The 16,060-nt window shown below is 40.9% G+C and overlaps 1 protein-coding gene across 8 annotated transcripts in view; it reads left to right on the top strand.

Annotated features, from left to right (window-relative positions):
• NTF3 (neurotrophin 3) overlaps positions 1 to 16,060 on the top strand; it is a 125,885-nt gene that overhangs the window by 77,105 nt on the left and 32,720 nt on the right. The window contains exons 1-2 of one of the 8 annotated variants that reach the window (XM_020785748.3): positions 6,571 to 6,751; positions 6,973 to 7,083. The exons of 5 other annotated variants lie outside the window; for them this stretch is intronic. The gene's annotated coding sequence lies outside the window, so the exon portion shown is untranslated. Of the gene's footprint in view, positions 1 to 6,570; positions 6,752 to 6,972; positions 7,084 to 12,818; positions 12,843 to 16,060 lie in introns of those variants that run through there. 2 more of the 8 variants (XM_078394132.1, XM_078394134.1) reach the window with 2 other exon arrangements.

Here is a 16,060-nt window from a genome sequence, read left to right on the forward strand (position 1 = left end):
CTGGCAGAATTTACACCCATTTTCTATTAATATTTCACAATATTTCTACCTTATTCTATTGCTATACATTTTATTTCTGTATGATATAAAGACCATGTACATTTTCGTCTAATGGAATATCAACACTTCTTTAGTAAAATATCAAATGGAATACCACATACTGTATATGAATATGTACGTATGGTATATTCATCTGTCACCATTGGCTGTGCTGGCTTAAGGCTAAAGGGAGTTTGCAGTCCAACAATATCTGGAAGACCACATGTTATCCACTCTTGATTATATGTTAATGGCAGGGTGTAACATACAGTAGCTGACTTTTTATTATAGCTATTATTCACTGATGCTTCAGTTCCACATCCCAGTTTGGCACTTTCTGAATAGCTGAACTTTCTTCTTGTGGCTTTTACTCCAGTGGACTATGTACAATGTCAGTTGTGAGGTGAAAATTGTGGTTTTCTACTCCTTTTGGCTAGGGCTTTTGATAGAACGCATCTAAGCCTGAAAAGTGTTTCCCTTGGGAGAATTTTGAGCTGGGCATGAAGACCTTATTGGAGGCAAATTTATGAGTAGCATTTTATTGTGGGCAGGACATATTTGCATAAGAGAAGTCTTACAAGGTAGTTCCTGGTCCTTTTTGTGATTTCTTTAGAGATCCAGCTAGATTTGCTAGGAGCAGTAGGTCTGTGTTGTATGTGATTCTAAATGTAGTTGGTATTGACTGTTTGCTTCTTTTGTTTTATTTATATTTATTTATATGGTGGCTTTTAAAATTTGTCTTAACTGGAAGGTGTTTTTCCCCCAATAAAGATAAGTTACCCCTCCCTCATATAGATTCTGTGGGCAAAATCCCATAGCATACCTTGGTGCCCAGCATTACCGAGATTGGATATTGGAAACATTTAATATACACGAAATAAAATCTTACTATCCCCCCCCCCTTCTTTCAGGTCCCAAGGCTCCCTAATTTTGCCTTTAGGAGCCCGGGACAGGAAGGGGGGAATCTTTAAAAGTTTAAAAAAGGGGGGGGGAGCTGAATTGCCAGCAGTGGTCCTGATCCTGGCAGCTATGATCTGGTAGCGGTTTTTGACTTTTCTCTCCCCCGCTGCCCTGTTCTGAGGCTCCCTAACTCTTCCCTATAGCAAAAGGGAGACCTAGGAGTCTTGGAACCACAAAGATGGGGATAGGAAGCTTTTAATTAGTGTTAATGAATTGTTTTCAGCATCCAATATGAGTTATGCAAGGCATAAAGGTACACAATATGATTTTCCCCTGTGTGTTCCTACGTATCAAGTGTATTTTAATGACCTCCAAATTAATTTGAGGAAAAAAAATGTGTCTCTTATCAGAGATTTGGGAAACGCTGCATTGCAACTAACAATTGGTGCAATTACCATCTTTTTGCCGATCTGTGCAGGCCAATAATTTTTTTAATCACCCTTCCTATCCTCTCAAGGCCAGAGCCTCCTCATGAAGATATTTGATTCACAGGCGCACATTGCAACCTGAAAGCATACCTGGGAATGGAAACAGGTTAATTAAACTGAACCATTACACCATTATTTCCATTCAGGTTCAGAAATTTGCTGTTTGGCAACAGAGTTCTATGTGTTCCTAAATTTTGAGAGATCTTTATCATTGTAAAGACCATCAACATGCTGGTAACTTTAGCATTTCTATTACAGTACTTGACTTCCTCTCATGTGTATTTTAATATCTGTTTTCATTCTAAGGCTTAAATCCTGCTCTGTAAATTACATGGATTTCTCAATGTGCTGCAGTTTCCTTATGCCTTTTGGGAAAAAAAAACCAAAACCAGTATAATAGGAATTCATGCAAAGTGTTATGTCAGGAAGAAGGTATAGTACCGTATTTTTCGCTCCATAAGACACACTTTTCCCCAAAAAAAGTGTGGGGGGGAAGTATGTGCATCTTATGGAGTGAATACAATAAAAAAAGGGTTCAGCCACCACCACCCAGAAGCCTCCCACTGCCATGCTGGGAGGCCTCCCATGCTGGGAGCATGGCCCAGCATGTTTTCCTCCTCTAAAAATTAGGTGTGTCTTAAGGTCAGGTGCATCTTATGGAGCAAAAAATATGGTATATGTTTTGATACAGTAAAATGTATTTGTTGTTTTCATTTAAAAATTGGGTTTTTTGGGAGGCCACATTGATCCCATCAGGCTTTTACTCAGTAGGAGCTCATGGTCCTACTAAAAAAAAAAAAAGCAGCATGCTTTTGGTATCTGTGTAGTGTAGCTGATTCTGGAGTCGCCAGGTAGAATAATGTGAAATAAAAATGTGGTTAGCTACTAAGAAAAACATGCAGTGAACAAGTCCAGTGTACTCTACCTAAGAGACAAGAATTCAACTAATCTTCCACTACTTGATATCGTCAAAGTATTTTGGATTGTAGTAAAAATAATATACCGTATATTCAAGTATATAGCCTAAGTGTAATATATAATAAATTTTATTTTCAAGACATTTTGCGTACCCTGTAAGATACAGATTTTCCCAGCCCTATCAGAAACCCCTCTTAGCTTCCTGGCAAGGTATATGGCTGGCTGTGAAACAAAAAAAAATGTAGCATATCTAAACAGCTCCAAAGTAAAATGCTTTGGAGCTTCAACTCTATATAATGTAGTCTGAAGTGGCAGTAAATGTTCAAGAAAAAGATTTTGCAGTGTGATGGGAAGCTCATCAAATGCATCAGCAAATAGCCAAATTAAATACACATGCACTGAAATCCATTGGTAAAGTAGGGCCATTGAATCTGTGGATCTTATGGAGGAGCTGAATCACCAAATTCTCATTTATTCAATGGGCCTACTCCAGTTATGACTTACCATGGTGTGGCATTCTGTGATTTTCCTTTCCTTTCCTTTATAATTTAACTCAGCCATGTGATGCCCAATCAACACTGGGCATGTTAGACATGGAGGGGACATTTCTAACACCTTCCTCTTACACGTTCCTGATAGAAACTGTCACGTTCACCCATGCCCCTGTTTCATTCTCTCACAAACCAGGGGTTCACGCTGGTGACGTTCCCTCTTTCTCTAGCTGCCACCGCTGGATTTATTTATCCAAATGAGCTTCCGCTATGAGTGACAGGCATGACGTAGGGTATCCATCACAGGAACTTTATATGAAACAGTCATTTGACCATGAAGAGAGCGCTAATGAGAAGTGCCAAATAGAAGCTTCAAAAGTATATGTCTTTTTTTTATAAGACTGGTGAAAGGAGTTTTAGAAACCTTGCTACAGTCTCAGTTCTGATGACTCTTCCAGCAGCTGCTACTTAAAAGTCTGGCAGTGCCAAACTATGTATTTAATGTCATGTATAGTTTGGCTTCACTGTTTCATGGCAGTGAAAAGAAAAATAGATAGAGTGATTCATGTAGAAAGAAATTGAAAATGCAAGGGAAAGTATTATAATACCATTAATATGTAATATGGCCACAGAGGTAATACTGTATAGTTTTAGTTGCCTTATCTCAGAATTATGGACACCAGAATATTCTGTTTCCAGATGCTTCAGTTTAGGGGTTCATATGAAAGGCATCACTTTGGCATCTAGACATCTGGTACTTAAGGTAAACTGCTTTAACACATGGAGTTTCTTTTTTGTTGTTGGCTTAATAGGCATTTATAGGACTATTCTCTATTTCTTTTTTATACCCTCTAGAGTAGTGGTTACTGCCATATGTTCTGGTAGTGAATTCTGTAAGTTAAAAATGTCATTAACTCTTCTGTCCACTCCCAGATACCTATTAGAGTGTACTGGGTAGAATAATGGATTAAGACTCATGAGGTTAGGCTCAAGTCCCTGCTCAGCCATGGAAATTCACTAAGGATGTGGAACTAGTAAAAACACTCCTTAAACATCTCACTTACTGTGAAAGACAACAAGTTTATAGCCAGTTAATTTTATTAATGTTTCCTGAGCATGAAAACAAAACAAAAATGTTTCTTTCTACATACCTTGCTCACATTGTTTAAACTTTGAGGTTTAATAGACTTCTGTTGTTCTCTTATCTGCCTCTTTCTAAACCCATAGTCCCCTGCTTTTCAACCTATGCTTTTAGGGAAGAGATACTCAACAGAAATGACAGAATATGTTAGAACTAGACCAAAGCTCTTTTTTGGTATTCCCTGATCTAGCAATTGTGTTCTATCTTCAGTATCATGTTATTATTTGTTAGCAGCTTAAGAACATTCTACCTGGAAGGTGGCATACCTATTTTGCAACAAATACTTCTGGCCCTGCTGAGAGCAGTTACACTACTGCTGGCAGTGCAGAGCTGTGCCTGACATTATTGTTCATATGCCTTCTTACAACTGTTACATGAAAGGAAAAATGAAGGTGTGTGTTTCAAGTGTCTCAACTACTTCTTTTCCATAACATCTGAAGTGAAAATTTTTTATGGGTGTATGAAGGGAAATAGATAGCTTGGCACTTTGGCCATGTACAGGCTCCAGGGTTCTTCTTTGTGGTCTCTGTGAATGCACACAAAATGGGTTCTTCTTGCACTTGCTCAGAGGTTCTCGGAAGATTCCAGAGCTCTAGCATATGTTCCCTAGGATAGCCCCCTTGGTATACATGCTCAGCCCATGGTAGAGCTATCTCAGTTCCTTTTTGCCGCCACTGAGGTTTCTCCTCTTGACGACTGGAGCCCCATTCACTGGTTTTTTTAGCCATTCTCAACTTTTGTGTCCTTCGGCCCATTTGACCATCCCCTCTTTGTCCTGTTACGAGTTCTTACACAAACAAACAAAAAAAGACTTTGATTATTATTCACCTCATCCATTTATTTCCCCCCAGTTTTTTCTGCCTTTTTATGGCCCCTGTTGGCCAATTCAAGAAACACTTCTTGAATTGAGGTCTCTTGTCCCAACAAAGTCCCCCTTTGTGATGGCCACTCATAGTGCCTTTTCTGCCTTGGAAAAGCACACCAAGTCCACTCTTGCCAAGCCTGCAAGAACATAATGAAACCAGCCTTCCTTCCTCTGGGAGTGATTGCTTAAACCTCCAGCTCAACTACTATAGACTTCATTCAGGCTACTCAGCCTCAGGGACATGAACCTAACCCTATGGTATCCCCCAGCTCAACTCCAAGACTGTTGACCAAATCCAATCTAAGTCAGCCTCCAAGCAGACTGGTCCCAGGGGTCCCTTACCTCTTTCTCCCATTCTGTTCCTCCAGAGGACCATTGTCAAACTGCAACAGGACAGGTTGAATGCAATCCTAATAGTCGCATGGTGGCCCTGACAGCTGTGGTTTACCACTCTGAGGTCAAGGGCCGTCAAGCTTATTTGGCTCCTGATACTACCTCACCACCTGATGCAAGACAAAGGTAGAGTCTCCCATCTAGACCTCCCAACTGTCCACCTCACTATGTGAAGAATTCACCATCCATACTTTGTTCTCTCCCACCTGAGAAAGCCTTGAGCCTCAAGGCTATACTCGTATAAGTGGAAAACATTTACCAAATTTACCCAGACAAACAATTTGCCTTCTTTGCCTACCACCTTGGAAGCTCTTCTGGCTCTCCTGCTTTATTTCTTCAGATGAGGCTTACCTCTTTTGACTCTCAAAGTTTATATTGCTGCTATAATTCCCCATCAGCCCACCAATTTGGAAGCAGCATCTCTCTTCCACCATGCTACTCTGAAAAGATTCATTAAAAGTCTCTGGAACCTGCACCCTTGACTCAGACCTCCTCCTCCTCAATAGTCTCTACAGCTTATTTTACATCATCTTACCCAACCACCCTTTGAGCCCTTGGTGTTGAAATCTGAAATTGTTCTCCCTTCTTGCCATCACCTTTGTGCACAGGACAAGTGAGCTTGCGGCACTTCATGTGGACCCACCTTACTTCCAGTTCCACCCAGACAAATTGACCTTGTACCTTGACAAAACCTTTCTTTCAAAAGTTGTCTCCAGTTTTATACCTAACTCAGTCCATAATTTTACCTACCTTTTCCCTATTGCCCTCTACAGCTCAGGAACACTGTCATCACTCACTAGATGTCAGGTGTTCACTTGCATTCTGCATTTGACAAACTTCTTCCTTCCACAAGTCATCTTGACTCTTCATCAGTTTTTAAGACCCTACCATAGGCCAGCCAATTTCTTTTCAGATGAAGAAATGATGATTGCTGTATGAATTAGCCCACAAGCCCCTACCAGATCCTGGCAAAGCCCACTCCACCAGGGCTTTCACTGCATCCACAACCTTTATGAAAGGGGTCAGCATGCCAGACATCTGTAGGATTGCTATGTGGTCAACGCCATCCACATTCACTTCCCATGATCAGCTTGATGTTCAAATGAAGAGGGATGTCGCCTTTGGCAGAGCCATGCTCTCTTTGCTCTTGCCATGATGGCCCACTTTCTGACAAGTCAGCTTGCTAGTCACCCATTTTATGTGTATTCACAGAAACCATGAAGACAAAAAAGGAGGTTACCTACCTGTAATTCTGGTTCTTTGAGTGGTCCTCTGAATTCACGCATCCCGCTTGTCCTCCCCTCTGTCACATTTGTCTCTCCCTTCTATTGACAGTGGTGTACTGTTCATCAGGAACTAAGGATCTCTGTACCAGAGACGGAGCATGTATACCGAGGGGGCGGTCCTAGCAAATATGTGCTAAAGCTCTGGAATCTTTGGAGAACCTCTGTACAAGCACAGAAGAACCAATTTTGTGTGAATTCACAGAGGACCACACAAAGAACCAGACTTACAGGTGGGTAATCTCTTGTTTCATGTGTATAGGTAACTCTGTCTAAAACACTGTAGAAGAACTGTGGTGGATTTCTGTAAGTTGTGAAGTCTCAAATAATCTGTCCTCAGTGTGGCTTCTTGAGGCTATACTGAGGGCAGCATAGAATGGATGGATACTGTTTTGGTCTGTTAAGACTGCCTGGGACTCCATACTCAGCACAGATACTAATGTTTATTTTTCAGATTCTCCACATGGATGGTAAATATTTCAAGCATCCAGCTGTGTTATTTATGTCAGTTGTGTTGTCTGCAAGCTGAAGACAATCCCTCAGAGGCTAATAGTACTACTTACAAGTAAGCAGTTGCACAATTCCAACATATTATTTGTCCAGCTAACCAAAACAGTGTAGAGCTGCAGCCCAAACACTGATTTAATAACGTACTTTAGAAACAACCCAAGTCAGTACAAACTGTATTGTTACACAACTAGAGTCAGGGAACTCGAAGTTACAACATTTTACATCGGGACTATTGAGTAAGAATTAGCTGGTGCTTTGGGAGGATGATTCCATGTACCCTTTGCAGTATCAGGAGAAGTGAGTCCTAAGTCTCAGTTATGTGATGAAACAGTGGCTGGACTTCACATCTGTAGGCTGTGGGTGGAGGCATATAGGACTGTCTTCTTTACGAAAAACAAGACTTGCTGTGGAAAACTAGCATGCCAGGCCAAAAGTACCTATCTAGGTCAATTTTTCTCCCTGACACACTAATGTCCTTTGAGTTTTCTATGGAGAACAATTTAACCTTGTGAACTCCTGTGCAAAAAATGTAAGCTGCAAGAGCCCAGATACAGTCTTAAAAGCTCAACTTCACTCTGTGAACCAGGCCTGAATTTGACATCAGTTATTCTATATTTGCAGAGTCAATATGATTATATCCAGAGATTAGTCATATTCCAGATGTGTCTCCATGGCAGTTCTCAGGATTAGTTTAATGGATGTTACTCATAAATCAGGTAGCATTTCGGCAGTGGCCTCTCACCTTACCTGTAGAGATACACCTGGCTCTCTTGCTGAAGGCCTTCAAAACTAGCTTGAGGACTTGGCTATACAGGCAGGCCTTCCCTACAGCCATTACCTAGCCTATCTCCCCGTTTCCTTTTTCTTTCTCTCTTCTTTTTCTTCTTTTTTCCTTTCCCCATCTTGGACTTTGTGACTAATTTGGATTTTACCTCAGTTTATTTTTATGTTATATGTAAACCACCCAGAGTGGACATGTTCTAGATGGGCGGTATATGAATCTAACAAATAAATTTGTGCTGCTTGCTCACCAAATCTACAGTTCCATAATGTAAGCAAGAACATCCTAGATCAATTATAAAGTGATCCCTTCCCCCTGCTCTTTTCTCCCTCTATATATGATTTCCCCAGCTTGTTCTTCTTCCTGAAGGATGTAATGGGGGAAGCAATTGTAAGAGAAAAGGATTTCAGGTTGTCTGACTCAGAGGGCATCTACAATGGCATATAGATACTGTATGGTATAAGGATAATTTAGTGGCACAGTTTGAATTTGGGGGTGGGGAGACCATGCTTGCACGTGTTTTTACTTAGATGGAGCCATCCTTCCCCTTTAAGACCTGCCGTGGGAGTGAGAACAAGAAAGTGGGGTGAGAACAAAAAAGGGGATGGGACGTAGGAGGGGAGGGAGAAATGGAACAGCACAAACTGAGGGAGAGAGCAGCAGTCATATATTTAAACCATCATCATTAGGGTTTAATGAAAAAATATCACTTCCCTTGACCCTCCACAGACAATCAGGGGAGGTGCTTAATTGAAAGGTAGATGCAAACCTGGAAGCTTTTTTTCATTGTTTGAGAGTGTAAGAACCTTCTTAAGGAGAAAAAATATTTATCACAGTTCAGAGGGAAAAGAACAATCTTACACAACAGGAATGGGATGACGGGAAGTTCTGGGATTAATTACCATGTTTCCCCAAAAATAAGAAAGGGTCTTATATTAATTTTTTATAACAAAAACCGCATTAGGGCTTATTTTCAGGGGATGTTTTATTTTTTTATGTACAACAATCTACATTTATTCAAATACAGTCATATCATCTTCTTCTGGTTGCTGCACAATGGTGGAGGGCGAGGTTTCACTTAACTGGGGCTTATTGCTGGGGTAGGGCTTATATTATGAGCATCCTGAAAAATCATACTAGGGCGTATTTTCAGGTTAAGTCTTATTTTCAGGGAAACAGGGTATATCTGTGTATTGCTGCTAAAACATGGCATACCTATTTCAGAAGTAATTCTGGAAATTAGATCTTTATTGATTGTACTGGTCCAGCCTCCATTCAAAATTAAAGAGTAACCCAAAGTAATGGGCACCTTTGTTAGCGACATCGTAGAGCTTTTTCCCAGATAGTGGAAACTGCATATAATTTTCCCCATTTATGATAAGGGATAGTAAACTTAAGCAACAGAATTCTCAGCCAATTTGGATATTAGTTGTAAGATTTCTAGTCATTTTCTTCTTCTTCAGAGGTTTTCTGACTAGGAAGAGGAAAACAACATCTTACAGCAGGAGCAAGCTGGGTTTAGGAAAAACTATAGTACAGTACGTCACGCAAAAGTTCTCCATCTTTTGATCTACAAATGATGACTCAAAGGGGTTATCTGCTCCTTTTATTGATTTCAGCCCCTATGTGGGACAGGTTTGCAGAGATCAATATTGGTAAGAGATTTCTGTTCCTAAAGAAATTTGTATGACTAGGGGATCTGTTGAAATGAGGTTATTTAGCTTCCCTTCTGTTCAACCTCTGTATTAACAATTCTGTCAGTGACTTAACTGGTTCAGAATACTTTCCTTCCAGAATGGCAACTGTGAAATTTGTGATACAGATGTAAGCTGGTGTTTGGATTGTTATCATTAGCTAGAGATTGGACTAAGGAAAAAAGTTAATATGCATTATAATTTTTGTGAAATGGAATGGTGAATGACATACAATTAACTCTGCTACATTCAAGATTATTATTTTTTGTAGACATCCCTCTAAATATAATTGGAGGATAGGGTGGGAGCAAGATAGAGTTTCAGGCATTGCCCAGATTCAATACGGGGGTTTACAGCATAATAATGTGAGAGATTTGTTAGAACAGGTTTCCAAGACACATTTTGGCAAAACTCACAGGAACTCAAACAGCTCTCCTTAGATCAAAACAAGGTTAGTAGAACCCAGAAGGCTCTCTTTCAATTCCAAGAGTTTGGATTATGACAGAGGATCCATTCCCCAAATCTGTTTCAGGGTTCAAATGAAGGAACAGAATTAAATGGAGAAGAGATTTTGGATCAAGATATACTAAGAGCTAATTATTTCTTAAAATGTACTACCTAACATTTTTGTCATTTCTGGAGATAAAAATGGTTGAGAGATTTGCTGTAAAAATAATATCTACAAGCTTGAGATCATAAAATCTTTGATTAAAGTTGATCATGAAACGGCTGAGCACTTTAAAATTCTTATTTTTTTGCTTTATGGAGAGCTGTATTTACTGAACTTAGTTTTCAAACCATGTCTGCACTTTTGGTATAGAACACAGGCAGATGTAATGAACTGACAGCTGTGTATCTGTGGTTTAGAAAAGTCAGCTTCAATTACACCCTCCTCTCTCCTCCCTCTCCATCATCTGCCACCTTGCTTGGCACTTCTGCCCCCCTCTGCTGTTTGCTCTCTTCCCTCATCCATCTTCTGCTGTCTTCTTCTTTATTTCATTTGAGTTGTACTGTCTTGTTTGCTCCTTCTGTCCCGTTCCGTTTCCCTTCACTGTTTCTACTTTTGTCTTCTGCTGAGGTTCGGAGGTGTGACATCACTGTATTCCATATTTCCCCTCACACACTCATGCCCTATGTGCAGGTGCTGGAGTGTGGAATCAGAGGCGCTGGTCTTCAGGTAATTCCAGCCTCAGGAAAGAGAAAATACTGCTGTATCTCGTTTAAATTAGTACTTCCCTCAACTAACTCCTCCCATAATTACTTTCATGTCATGTGCTTACATCTATGGCAGTTCTACTGTCTTGTAGAATCATTTACACAGACATTAATCATGGTTGCCAGTGGTAGATGACAGATAATTAGGAGGCTACGTAAATGCTCCATTTCTGTCTGTTGACTTCAGCTGCATTCACTCCTTTCCATGTTTGCAACAGAATATATAGAATGATGGTGAGATTATTTTATCATTTATAATGGTCAGCCTCCAACCTACAAATATTTGTTAGCAAACATGCCACAAAATTATTTATTTATTAAATTTATATACTGCCCATCTAGAACATGTCTACTCTGGGCAGTTTACATATAACATAAAAATAAACTAAGGTAAAGTCCAGATTAATCACAGAGTCCAAGATGGGATAGGAAGAAAAGAAGAAGAAGAAGAAAAAAAAAGAAAGAGAGAGAAACAAGAAAAGGGGAGATCGGCTAGGTAACGGCTGTAGGGAACGCCTGCCTGTATAGCCACGTCTTCAAGTTAGTCTTGAAGGCCCTCAGCAAGGGAGCCAGGCAGATCTCTACAGGTAAGATGTTCCAAAGGCCTCCACCGAGAAGGCCCGATTTCTAGTTTTTTCCCATCAGGCCTCTCTTGGCGTTAGGCCCCTCAGCCACCCAGCCTGACTGGAGCAGATGATACGGGTAGAACTGGGTGGAAGAAGGCACTCTGCCAGGTATCAAAGGCCTGAACCATTAAGGGCTTTGTATGTAATGGTTAGCACCTTGAAATCAATGTGGAAGTGGATAGGTAGACAGTGTAAGGTGGCCATGGTGGGGGAAATATGGTGAAATCATTTCACCCCTGTTAATAGCTTGGCCGCCGTTTTCTGGACCATTTGGAGCATCCGCATCAAAGGAAACCCCACGTAGAGAGCATTGCAGTAGTCTATTTTTGAGACTATGAGCACATGGACCAGCATGGTGAGTGCCCCCCACGTCTAGATAGGGATGCAGCTGGGTTATCCGCTGAAGATGTAAATGGGTAGAACGAACCATGGACACTACTTGGGTCTCCATGGTAAGTGCCAGGTCAAGATGGATCCCCAGACTGCGAACCAATTTCTTTGTGGTGAGAATCACCCTCACAAAAGAGAGGGAATTCCCCAAACCACTGACATCAGGGGCACCCTCCCGCAGAACCTCTGTCTTGTCTGGGTTCAACCTTAGTTGATTCGACTGCTTCCATTGCAGAACGGCCTCCAGGCAGCACCCAAGGGAAGGAATGGCATCCACTGCAGATGGAAAAAAGGAATTGTAGAGCTGAGGGTCATCAGCATATTGGTGACACAAAGCTCCACATCCCCGGATGAGCACCCCAACATATATATAATGTATCAGCCCATGGTCCCTCAGTTATGGGGTTCTGCAGGGTTTGATCATCTCCCCAATGCCCAAGGTAGTCCCTCTCAACTACCTTGCTAAGAATAGAAACACTGGTGACGGGCCTATAATTTCCAAGGTTATCCACCACCAAGCTTGGTTTCTTTCTAATGGGCCTAATGAGCATTTCTTTAAGTTTCCTTCCTCAAGAAGATGCCCATTTGTTATTTCAGTGGCCCATTCAGTTATCACCGGCCTGGTAGCTTTGATTAGCAAGGCCAGGCAAGGGTAAGAAAGGAAGGCAGCATTCATCTCCAGTATGTTTTACATAACACTCAACCAGGACTTGAAAAATGTACTCGTCCACTCGGCTGTCACAAATGAAAAATGCTGCTCGACGAGTCACAGCTCCTTCCTTGCCTGCCTCCTTCCCCTCCACCTGTTTCTCTCTCTCTAATCCTGCAGTCCTCCCCTCCCCCTCCCATTGCAAAAGGAAAACTGCCCTCTTCTTGCAAGAAGAGAGTTCGAGCGGCACATAGAGATATCGCTCTGCAGGATAATGTAGAGTAGTCCCATGCTGGAGAATATGGAGATTACCTGCTCCCAATTTCAACCAAATGAAGACACATCCTGGAATGGGAGGGAACCGTAGCTCCTTAAGCTTTTGCTTTCAGTTTTATTTTTGCTGGAGACATTCAAAAGAAAGGCATTCAAAATACAAGCTCATGACCCACAGACACACAGGTAATAAAACAATCCAAGTCTGGGAGTAGATGAACCACCATGGGGGTAGGTTTCCTGTTCTTCTGAAGCTCCTTAAAATTGCCTCTGTTCTATCAGTTTCTACAGTTAGCTGTGGGGGTTTCAGCCAGATGAATCTGATCAAAAATAAATTCAGATTGTGTTTAGAGACTGAAAGCTTAGATGATGGCGAATCTAAATGGACCTCCACTACCACAGTTTAACCCTACTAAAGCTATTGATAAATGGTACTTCACTGCTAAAACTACCAGGCATGTTCAAGAACACAAGTGCAACACCTCTGACAGCAGTGCATTTTCTACTAAGAAGACAGAGGTGAATATTGTGTACATAATACAACTTATTTTGGGTTTGTATGCATTGTTACATAGAAATGAAAGTGAAAAGTGCCTAGTTTAAATTTGTTAATATAAATTGCAAGGCTATAGTCCGGTCATGCTGACTGGTAAAATTTTTGACTGACTAGTGAGACATTCTAAAAATTTTCAAGCCCTGCATTCAATTGTCCTTTAATCTGGCAATATTTGAAGCTTCTCCTTCTACTATCTACTTGTCATATGTGTGGCAGTGTGAAACTTAATAACTTCTAGTTTTGTTGTTGTTGTTTGCTTTTTTGCTAGTGCGTTCAAACATGTTTATGGACATAGAAATTGCACAGACAACAGAGAGAGGATGTATTTTTGAATCAGCAACAAATCGCCTTTGCTGCCAAGTAATACCTAAAAACAAGTATATTGACTATTTGTATTCAAGGGTCTCACACCTGGAAAAGCAATTGTAAGCCAACGTGCTTCCAGTTCATACTTGGATCATACCAGCTGATGCCAGAACTTCTGGGAGTGAATTTCCATATCCATAAGGCAGTCTACCTATCAATGCCAGTTGCTGGGCATGCTTACAGTGAGGAGCAGTACTGCCTTCATGCCCTCCTTCTAAGCTTCCACAGGGTTTACAATTGTTGGGGACAGGATGTGAAGCTAAGGCTCTTTATGTTCTCCAGAACTAGTTCTTGAGCATTTGTAGCAACCCAGACAGGAGCAGTAGGTCCATAGGACTGGTTGTGTCATACATTTTTATCGGTGCCTACATCTTCAGTGGTATGCTACTGCCTAATGTCTAGTTTAAAAAGCTAGTTCTTGCTAAACCTGTGTCTCGACTGTAGCACTTCAACACATGGCTGTCCTCCTATGGAATTTATCCTCACACAAACCCAGTGGGGCAGGTCAGGACTGAGAGTGCCTTACTCAAGGTCATCCAGTGATTTTGGTTTGTCATGTCTCCCATCTCCCAGTCCTGCAGCATTGACATTGCCATTAGAGGGAATGATATAAATGAGAGAGCAGCTGCTTGGTTTGCAGCTGCTAACATTCCTTCTTTATTAGGACAAATAAAGGTGCAGGAATTGTAGCTTCATAAGCGTTGGAAAGATGGAAGTCATCTGTTCTAATCTACTCAGTCTGGGGTTTTGATACAGGATGCCATTCTTGATGGGCGGCTGTCCAACTATTTAAGTACTGTAGAAAGAAATGATGGTGCTAGATTGCTAGAGGCTGGGAGGTAGGTGTATATAAAGAGACTTCATAGATTTTGAACCAGCCTTTAAACCCTTCATTCTCACAGAGTTTTAATTTGCCAGGACTTGGAAATGGCCAGTTAGCACCCTGTCAGTAAGGCACCTTCTGCTACTGGGGCTTAGTGCAGACTGAGATCTCCATCCTCCTGAAATCCTGCAAATTGATGCCTGGACAGCTACAGCAACTCATCCATGGTTGTCCAGTTTAATAAACGATCAACACCCTGCAGATAAAACCATATTTTTCCTGCTGTATATCACTGAAAAATATTACAGTGTCAGCCTTCAGATGAACTCCTTTTTTTCTGTTTCCACTTGACTCAGAGATATGAGAATACATCTCCTTACTAAAAGATAATACTCAGATATCATCTGTGAGAATGCCAGGCAACGTCCTCTGATTGTGAGTAGTGCTGCGTCTGTGTATCCCAGCATTGAGGTTAAGTGAAAGATTCATTTTCCCCTGCTGCAGAGGTGACCCATGGCGGAGTTTGAGCAGAACAGAGCAAGAATATCATATTGAACTCTATAGGCAGCTTCATGGCTAATTTGAATGCCAGTATTTATTCCTTGTGCTCTTTCACTAGACAAAGTACAGGCACTGTTGATGTAGGAAAAAGGCCTGTTCCCCCATCTTTCTAATATATGGATTTTTTTTTTTGCATGCTGAAGTACTTTATTTGGACATGATTTCCTTTTTCAGGTTCATATCCGCTTCCCACCCAATATATGTTTATTTAGCTTTAATAAAATGTGTGTAAGCAGAAGTTTTTAGATCCCCAGAGGTCTGGTTAGCTATCATGACTTCCTAACTTTCTCCCTTCTTTTTAATATCTATGCTCAGGACAATGATTCTCCAGATGCACCAGGTTTCAGTTTTTAGATTGACTCTCAGTTTTCTGCCAGAGGTTTTAGCCTCTTCCTTTCCCTTAATATTGTCTCTCTCCAGGCTTACTCTCTGTGCAGATGCTCCTTAATCAACTGCCAATGTGAAGTTTGGAGATTCTGCTACTAAACAAAGTGTGTTGGAAGAATAAGAAAAGGAGGGTTTTGTGCTAGAATGGTATTGCTGAAAACAGTAATTGACAGGATTTAAACTGTCCGTATACATGTGACTAAAATTTTGCAGTTTACATGTGACTAAAAATACTATGGCTTTGATTTCAAATGGCTTTAGAACATGATGTAAACATTCATATATTAAAAGGCAATTCACAGCCACACAGAGTTTACTCAAGGTGCATCCCCATACTATTCTAATTCCATTTGGCTCCAGGAACCATGCAGACAGGGCAGTTTGGCTCTTTCACATATAAGTGTCACCTTCACAAAGCTTCTCACTGGTCTTGACCCAGTGGGGTGCAGTTTCTTTTCATTAAGAGTGGGACTTGCAAAGGAGAACTTCATGTGTGATATAATAGAAACACTGAGTAGAGATGTGAAGAAATCATGCAAAGTTACTCGTTCTTGTTGAGACAGGCTGCCTTGACACAGGCTATCAAGAAGTCTTTACCCTTTCAAGATTCCTCTGTTTCAGCACAAGGTGTGACAAGTTTTTTTTCTTTCTGCGGTTTCTGCAATTTGAACAAAATGTCTCTGCATAATATTAGTGTATTTTCCTTTTGTA

Source organism: Pogona vitticeps, chromosome 5 (genome assembly GCF_051106095.1).
Source record: "Pogona vitticeps strain Pit_001003342236 chromosome 5, PviZW2.1, whole genome shotgun sequence".
Lineage (NCBI taxonomy): Eukaryota > Metazoa > Chordata > Lepidosauria > Squamata > Agamidae > Pogona > Pogona vitticeps.